This window comes from Gracilinanus agilis, chromosome 4, assembly GCF_016433145.1.
Source record: "Gracilinanus agilis isolate LMUSP501 chromosome 4, AgileGrace, whole genome shotgun sequence".
Lineage (NCBI taxonomy): Eukaryota > Metazoa > Chordata > Mammalia > Didelphimorphia > Didelphidae > Gracilinanus > Gracilinanus agilis.
Genome location: NC_058133.1, coordinates 6,824,113 through 6,832,909, shown reverse-complemented (window position 1 = coordinate 6,832,909; position 8,797 = coordinate 6,824,113).

Genomic DNA, 8,797 nt, shown 5'->3' with positions numbered 1-8,797 from the left:
TCTCTCTCTCTCTCTCTCTCTCTCTCTCTCTCTCTCTCTCTCTCTCTCTCCTCTCAAATTGGCCAGGGTCATTGCTTGATGTTCAAGGCAGAACTAAAATTTAAGTCTTCTGGATTCCAAGGCCAGTTTTTTCCGTCATGCCACAATTGCTTCTCAGGATGGCTCAGTAAGTCCCCTAACCTCTCAGAGTCCCCAAGACTATAAGTTGAAGAATAATTGGGGAGCTGCATGGTTATGAGTTTGATTAATAGAATTTCCCTTCATGATGAAATCAGATATGGTTTCCCCAAATATTTGAGGAAACCAGAAATGTAGAAATATATATATATATATATTTGGGGGAACCATATCTGATTTCTATATATATGGGGAAACCATATCTGAATTATATATTATATATATATATAATACATAATATATATAAAGTGTGTGTGTATAACTTTCTTGCTGATCCATCCCATTCCACATGAGGCTTTGTAGTCTCAGATTGCTGAGCCATAATGCTGCTTCTCCGAGTAGGGGCCAGATATTTCAGGGAAGGAAATGTGGACTTCTGGAAGATGGATGAGATGTTGCCCCAGAGGTGTGTCTGTGTGGAACGCAGCATCAGTCATGTTTTCTGATTCCCATTGCCTGCAACCCCGGAGACTGCTAAAAGCAGACTGCTGCCCAGTGAGATCATTCTATCTCTCCTTGCTTGAGCTGAGATCTCAGCTTGCTTCCCTCCAGAGAGCTCATCTTCTCTTACATATTCATTGGTTTGCTTTCATTTGTCCAACTTCCCTGATTTCTGTTTACTATGAGAAAGCTATAACTTTTGTTTGTGGAATAAATGTTTAGTGGGAGGGAGTCAGGCTGCCAGGAGGGGAAGGGAAGTGTTATCTTCCCCTTGAGAGTCATTAGGAAAATACTCTTCATTCTAAACCCCTTCGGAATCACACACTTCAGCTACTGAGATTTGACTTGTGGTATCTAGTTGTATAAAATGAAGGAAGGAACATCCTGCTATGGCCATCTTGGACCCAGCCTGCCCTCATTCCCCATTTAGCTTCTAGCAGCCCCAGCACAACCTTCTCCTATTCTCCACAAAGATGGAAATCACAGTCTGCCTTAGATAGGGATTTATTCAGATCCGAGATCAAATATTTATCCATAGGGGGCAGTTAAGTGGCTCAGAGGATTGAGAGCCAGACAGAGAGACAGAAGGTCCTGGGTTCAAATTTGGCCTTAGACACTTCCTAGTTATGTGACCTGGGATGAGTCACTTAAACTCCACTGCCCAGCCTTGACTGCATTTCTACCTTGAAACCAACATATGATATTAATTCTACAACGTAAGGGTTTTAAAAATGTATCTGTGCCTCGCTTGGGCCAGTCACATCCATATTAGATGGCCACCACACCCATGCCTTATTGATATCTTCTGAGTGAGCCTTTTCTGTTTTTTTTGTTTGTTTTTCAAGTGAGCCTTTCTGCTAAGTGCTGGAATGGAGAATTCCTTACTCATTTTGGCCATCTTTGCCCAAACAGGCACGTGGGAGGACAGGGTTGGCGAGCCACGTCCTTAAGTCTTGCCAGAAGAGCCCCGTGAGAGACTAAGACCACATGAAAGCTATTTAGAAGCTTTCTACCTGTTTATCTCTTCTCCCATAAACTTAACAGGCACCCAGCATCCTGGTACAAATGGAAGGGTTAGCTTTAGTCTGCCCTCACTTAGGTCATTGGTCTTAAAGTTCAGATTAAGACGGAGGAGTTTGGCAAAAAGATGTTGGCTGGAAGGAAATGGAAGTGGTTTCATCAGAGAGGGACAGTGTTCCTGGAAACGTGAGAGGGTAGGGTTTGGTCAAGAACATAGGATAGGTATGCTCCATGGGCACATTGAACACTCCTCATGTGTTGTTGGTAGGGCTGTTGGGGCAGCTGGATGGGGCCAGAGTGGATAAAGAGTTGGACCTGGGGCAGAAAGGTCTGAAATCAAATCCAGCCTCAGCTACTTCCTAGATGTGTGACCCTGGCCAAGTCACTTAACTTCTATTAACTTCTAAAGCCTCAGTTTCCTCAACTTTAAACAAGGCTATCAATAGCACCTCTTTCACAGGCTTTTTGTGAGAACCAAATGAGATAATATATGGAAAAGTTCTTAGCATAGAGTCTGGCACATAGTATGAGCTTAATAAATGTTTATTCCCTTTTCTTTGCCTTAAGATAAAGCCAAGAAAATGAGGTTTAATAGCAATAAAAATTCTATGCTTGGGTTTAAAAATCCAACTTCCCAGGTACAGAGTCAAGGAAACTATGGTTGGATGACTCTTCCTGTGAAAAGAGATCTGGGGGTCTTAGTGGGCTTCAGCATCAATATATTCTGAGAGGATAAAATGGAAGCCCAAAATGTCAATAAGGTTCTAGCCTGCCCTGACAGGCAGAGAATGCAAGAACACAAGGGATAGTCCCCCTGTTCTCTGTCCTTGTCAGACCCCATCTGGAATGTTATGCTCAAGTTTGGTTTTCACAGCTTGGGAAGGACAATGAGAACCCAAAGTGTATCCAGAAGATCATGATGAAGAGGACTGGAGGTGCATTTGAGGATTTGTTGAAAGAATCTGAGATCTTTAGTTTGGGGAAGAAGAGATTTGAGGCAGTGGGGACATCACATCTGCCCTTAAAGCTTTAAGACAATGAGGCAAAAGGGAGTAACTTCTTCTCCTCCTCCTCAGAGATCTCGACTAGGACGGATGGCTGAAAGCTCCAGGTAGGCACATTTCAGTCTGAGCAGCGCTTAGCATGGTGCCTGACACACAGTAGGTGTATAGGAAATGCTTACTGATAGAGTGACTGACTTCCAGCTCCTGAGATGCTACCAGTTCTGGTCAGCATCATTTCAGTGATTCATTCACTTTCCATCTCCCTGTGTTGGGGCATCCTTGTTGTGCTCACTATATTCCTGACCTTGGCTACAAGGGTACAGAGGGGGCCCCAGGACTGTGACAGCGGCTGGCCAGAAAAGTGCTGGACAGCACCTGAGATCACCATGTTGTTTCATAGTAGGGCTTCCTTCTTTCCCAAATTAAAAGAATTGTAGAGGCCTTTTTGAAAATTGAAAAAAAAAAGGTATTGATCTACTCTTTCTTCCTTAGTTCTCTATTGTCACCACAGGGATCCTGGCCTCTCTGCTTATGGCGGTGGAGATCACGATTAAATGGGAAGCGAGGCGGGTTTCTGTTGGCAAAGCCAGATGGTGGGTTGGAGCAATCATCTACGCAGCAAATCTAATTGTCTACTATTAAAAAATTGAAGGATCATTTAGGCTTTGAATTATCTGCTTCTAGAATTGTCTGTTCAAACTCAGATGACTGAGTGATTTTTCTTATTTCTCGGCTGGTAGCTATAGCGGGGCCCTCCTCCAGGCTTCAGTCCCTGCTTCTGGAAAATGAGGGGGTTAGAATTTAATGATCTCTAAGGCCATTCTGAGGTTCTGCCTCGCTCTCTCCGTCTCAGCTTCTCTGGCTTCCTTCAGGCCTCAGCTCAGTTACTGCCTTCTTCAAGAGCTCTTTCCTCTTCCTCCTGTGCCTTCCTTCTGAGATGACCTCCACTCGGTCCTGGATGCATCTAATCATATGTAACTGTTTGGGGATTGTCTCCCAGAGCCCAAGACCATGTTTTTGCCTTCCTCTCTGCCCCAGTACTTAGCACTGTGCTAGACGCACAGGAGGCATGTGGTAAACACTCATTCAAGAACTGACTGATCGTTTGAACCTTCTGTCTCATCTTTCATAGGAATTAGATCATCTCAATCTACCTTTTTCCATTTTTCTTGTCCCATCACACATCTGTGTTGGTATGACTTCCCATGATACTGTCCTCATTTCTTTCATGTTCTCTCCATTTTTTAAATCCCCTATTTACTGTCTTAGGATCCATCCCAAGTATTGGTTCCAAGGCAGAAGAGTGATAAGGGATAGGCAATGGAAGTAAAGTGACTTGCCCAGGGTCACACAGCTGGGAATCCTTCCATATTCTTTCAATGCTATTGCTGCCTTTTAAACATGTGAGATGTTTCCACATATTTTGGTATTAACACATGGTATTTGTGCATATGGCAGCTTGGGGATAGAGAGCCAACCTTGGACCTGGGTTCAAGGCCCATCTCTAGCTTGTACTGCTTGTGTGACTTCTCAGTGCCCCAAGCAACTCTCTAAGGTAATGAGTTACAAATTAGGTGTCCATTGGCATCGGTACAAAGAGTTTGCTCACTGGAAGCGCCCTCTCTCGATGAAATCACACTTCAAAAAAATGTATATATTTGTCTGAAGTGCAACCTATAATGAGTGGAAGAGATCATTGAGATTATCGGTCACCAGTGGTCCATCAGTGGTCCGCTGTCCATCATCAGTCCTGGAGGAGCATCAAAGACAGTTATGAAGAGGAACAGAGATTGGGGGCTTGTGGGAGGAATAGCAGAGGACACCTGAGTGCTGCCATGGTAACTGGGAAATAGTAAGAGAACCAGGGAGAAAGATTAGGGATGTTAGGTGGGGGTGGGGCAGGGATGGGGAGTAAGCGCCCCCCAGTTCTCCTGGCAAATACTATAAATCAGGACATCATTTACTGCTCTGTTGATTGACCTAAGAAAATGATGGAGAGGGACAGATAGGTGGTTCAGTGGATTGAGAGCCAGGCCTAGAGACAGGAAGTCCTGAGTTCAAATCTAGCCTCAGATACTTCCTAGCTGTGTGACCCTGGGCAAGTCACTTAACCCCCATTGCTTAGCTCATACCATCTTTCTGCCTTGGAATATACAGGAATATAGCTTCTAAGACAGAAGGTAAAAAATTCAAAAATAAAAGAAAATGATGGAGAAAATGTAATAATGCAGCTGGAACTTAAAAGTATGTCATGCCAGTGGCTAAATGCCACACACTTTCCCTCCTAACCCCCTACAAAAGGCGTGTAGAATCATACAAGGTGAGCAGAGACAGAAGGCTTGCGATCCTTCTCCATACAAGGAGCACCCCCTTTGAGAACATCACCGATTCAGAGAAATAATTAAATATGAAATCCAAAATCTCTTTCGAGGACCTGACTCGTCGCCCCAAGTCCCAGGAGCAGCTCCCGTGTGATATGGATGTTCCATGGTGCTGGGCAAACTGGGACCCAGATCCTCCCTCTGACACGGGATCCAGGACATGACGAGTTCCTGGAGCTCCATTTAGTCCTCTGTAAGAAGAGGGTTTTGGACTCCGTGACCTCCAAGGTCCTTTCCGGGGTCTAGATCTATGCTACTAGCGGCGTGGGGCTCCTCTGGGGCTCACTGCCAGCACCCTTCTCGGCAAGCAGCTTCCCCTCCCTGGCCCTGTTTCCTCATCTGTAAAACGAGGGCTCGGACTAACAGGCCTCTGGGGTCCCCCAGAGCTCTCCATCTCGGATGGATGGTTGCCCCACTGCCAGCTCGGCCAGGAAGCCTTCCCTGATGCCACCCTCTGGTGAGTTTCTCCGGGCATCTTGTTTGTACCCGGTTGTCTGCCTGTGGTTGGTCCCCATTAGAGTGTGCAGCCCTTGAGACCTTCCTGTGTCCTCAGCACCTAGGACAGCGCCTGGTCCCTCTGGGCGCCTCATACATGTCTATTGACTAATGGAGCCTATGGACGCGTTCAGGTCCCCCTCGGTGGGCTTCCCCTGGCCCATCTCAGCCGCTCCAGCTAGACTCGGCGCCTCCTTGGTTCTCCCCGGCTTTCCCTCTTCCCTGCCTTTGCTCATCCAGCCCCCCTCGCTGTGGGTTGTTTGATCTGAGTGTTGGCCTCGCCTTCCAGCTCCCCCAGACAAAGGTCCGCGAGCACAGGCCGGGGGAGGTAGGCGGCGTTCTTGTTTTCCAGATTTGTTTTCTCAGATGATGCGATGCGGAGGCCCTCCTGGGCTGGCTCCAAGCACCCGGCCATAGATCCAGCTGGCCAAGAGATGGGTTTAAAAACCATAACAAACACTCAATTAGATTCAAAGGCCAGCTAAGGCACAGCATCCATTTGCCAGGGTATCCCAGATCAGCCTTCGCCCAAAGCATCAATAAAATGCCGTCTTTGCATCTGCTCTCTCAGGGGTGAGCCTGGGCTTGCTTTTTCTCCTACGTGCTTAGGAGAGGCAGAATGGAGAGAGGCCTCACGAGGAGGGTTTTCGGCAAAGGCTGGACCACTGTTTGTCAGGGATGGAGGTGGTTGGGTGGTGCAGGGGATAGAGCAAAGACTTGGAGATGGGAGGACCTTCAGTTCAAATCTTACCTTAGACACTTATTCAGTATGTGACCCTGGGCAAGTCTCTTCACCTCTGTCTGCCTCAGTTTCTTTGTCTATAAAATGGGGGTAATAATGGCACCTACCTCCCAAGGTAGCTATGAAGCCCAGAGGAGTTAACCTACAGAAAGCACTGGGCAAACCAGAAAGTCCAGTAGAAACGCTAGCTGCTGTTGTTATTAAAGGACTTTATACCAATGATGTATCGACTTACACATTCCCTGTGTAGACGGAGACACCACACACACACACGTATATATGCATACACGGTTGAGAGTAGATGTATATATTCCCGGAGAGCCAACCACAGCCAACCACCATCAAAACCAGAGGAATGGATTCATTTTCTAGCGTTGGCACATGCTGAACAGGGGACGCTGAGCGCCTCCCTTGGCTTCTCTGTGGTCCAGGCAAATCCCCAAGACTTGTATTTCAGAGAAGGAGCTCGTCTGAATTGGTAAAAGGAATTCCCTCTACTTTTGAAATCTTATGGGGCCAGCTAGGTGGCTCAGTAGATTGAGAACCGGACCTAGAGATGGGAAGTCTTGGGTTCAAAAATGGCCTCAGGCATTTCCTTGCTGTGTGACCCTGGGCAAGTCATTTAATCTTCATCACTTGGCTCTTATTGTTCTTCTGCCTTGGAACCAGCACGTGATTCTAAGATGGAAGGAAAGGGTTAGAAAAAAAAGGAAAAGAAAGGAAATCATAGGCCCAGTCCCCTGGCCTATCCTCATGTTACACCCTTGAAAAATGTACATATTACTCTATACATACATGTACATACATGTGTGTTTGTAGACACGCCTTTCACATTGTTTAGTCATTTGAAGTTGTGTGTGTCTGACTCTTTGTGACCCCACTTGGGGTTTTCTTGGCAAAGATACTGGAGTGGTTCGCCATTTTCTTCTCCAGCTCATTTGACAGATGAGGAAACTGAGGCAAATAGGGTTAAGGGATTTGCCTGGGGTCACACAGCTAATAAGTGTCTGAAACTGGATTTGAACTCAGGAAGGTGAGTCTCCTTGACTCCAGCCCAGCGCTCAGTCCACTGTGCCACCTAGCTGCCAGACTTCCATATAGTGGGTGTTTAATAATGAGGCTATTCCCTTTTCCTCTTGCCAACCCCCTCTCACATTCAGCCAATCAGAGCTGTAACCAAGAACTTTGGTACCTGGAGCAAGAGACAGGACAGTTGCCTGGCTTTCTCTCCCTGAGGGTTGCCAATACTTCCTGCAGCCATTTAAATTTCTGGAGCAAAGCTCCAGTGGAGATCTCTTCCAGCCCTAGATTTGCTAATCCTCTCCCCTCCCACCCTCTTATCCTTAGCCTTATCTTCAGCGTTCTGGCTTTCCTCTCCCCTTCAGGGGACAGAGGAGGTCTTCACTCTTTAAACTTCCCTACTTGTATTGAGGAGATGGGGGCTTTGGAGGGCTCTGTGGCTTGGTCCTTTCTCTTGTGGGGGCTCTTGTCAGGTCCCTAGTCCAGCAGGCACCTCCAATGGGCCAGATGGATGTTTTGAGTCAGGCTGTGAGTTCTGGACGATTGAAGCCTTTTCTCCCTTACAGATGGCCTTCCCCAGGAGTTTGGTGGTGAGGAATCAGAGATAGGAACCAGGTACAGAGTGGGAGGGACTCCAGATGACCCAGAATGATGGACTTCCCTTTTTGTAACCACTTCACCCTCCAATCACCCATTGGGATCAAGAAGACACAATTGATTGGACCAGGGACAAAGTTGCAGTCTGAGCTCCCATTCTTGACTAGACTTGGGCTAGATCTCACCTACCATATTGTCAAAGAGAGAGCAGCCCAGTTTGAGTTCTCAGGCAGATGGGAATAATGGAGGTGGGAAAGAGAGGCAGGTAGATGGAAGAGGGTATGGGACCTTCTTGCCTCCCATACACACACTTTACATTTGTCATCTACTGGGACTGTGTGACTTTAGGCAAGTCAATTAATCTCTCAATGATTCAGGCAACTGTCCCAGAATATAAATTGCAGAGTAGGAGTTGGTCTACATTTGCTGAGGGAATTTCTTCACCCAGAGTTTCCTATTCTGATGAAATCGGACTTCCAGATCTCTCCAGGCTCCTGGCTTGTACTAGCAGTTTCCTAGTCATTTGTTTAATGGGAATAGGTCTAAATCTGGCCCAAAGGGCAAGTGACATTTATTTTTATGTCTAGTTCAACTTATTTCAAAATCTCTTTAGTAATCATCTCTAACGTACACAAAGTGAGGCATGGGTCACTGGAAATCTGCACCCAGTAGGACATGAGCCAGGCTCCCAAGAAGCTGTTGTTTTGATAGGGGATGTAAAAACCAAAACCAAGGCCACAACGCAGGGCAGATAGGGAAACAGACAGAGGGGTAGCTTGATAGTCTTCTAGGAAATACAACAGGAGGCCAAAAGCACTTCCAACCAAGGAAATCAGGGAAGGCTTCTTAGAGGAGATCTTGGAGCTAAGCCTTCTAGGAAGTGTTCATTGATGGGCAGTTGGCTGGGCTTAGAAGTTCTT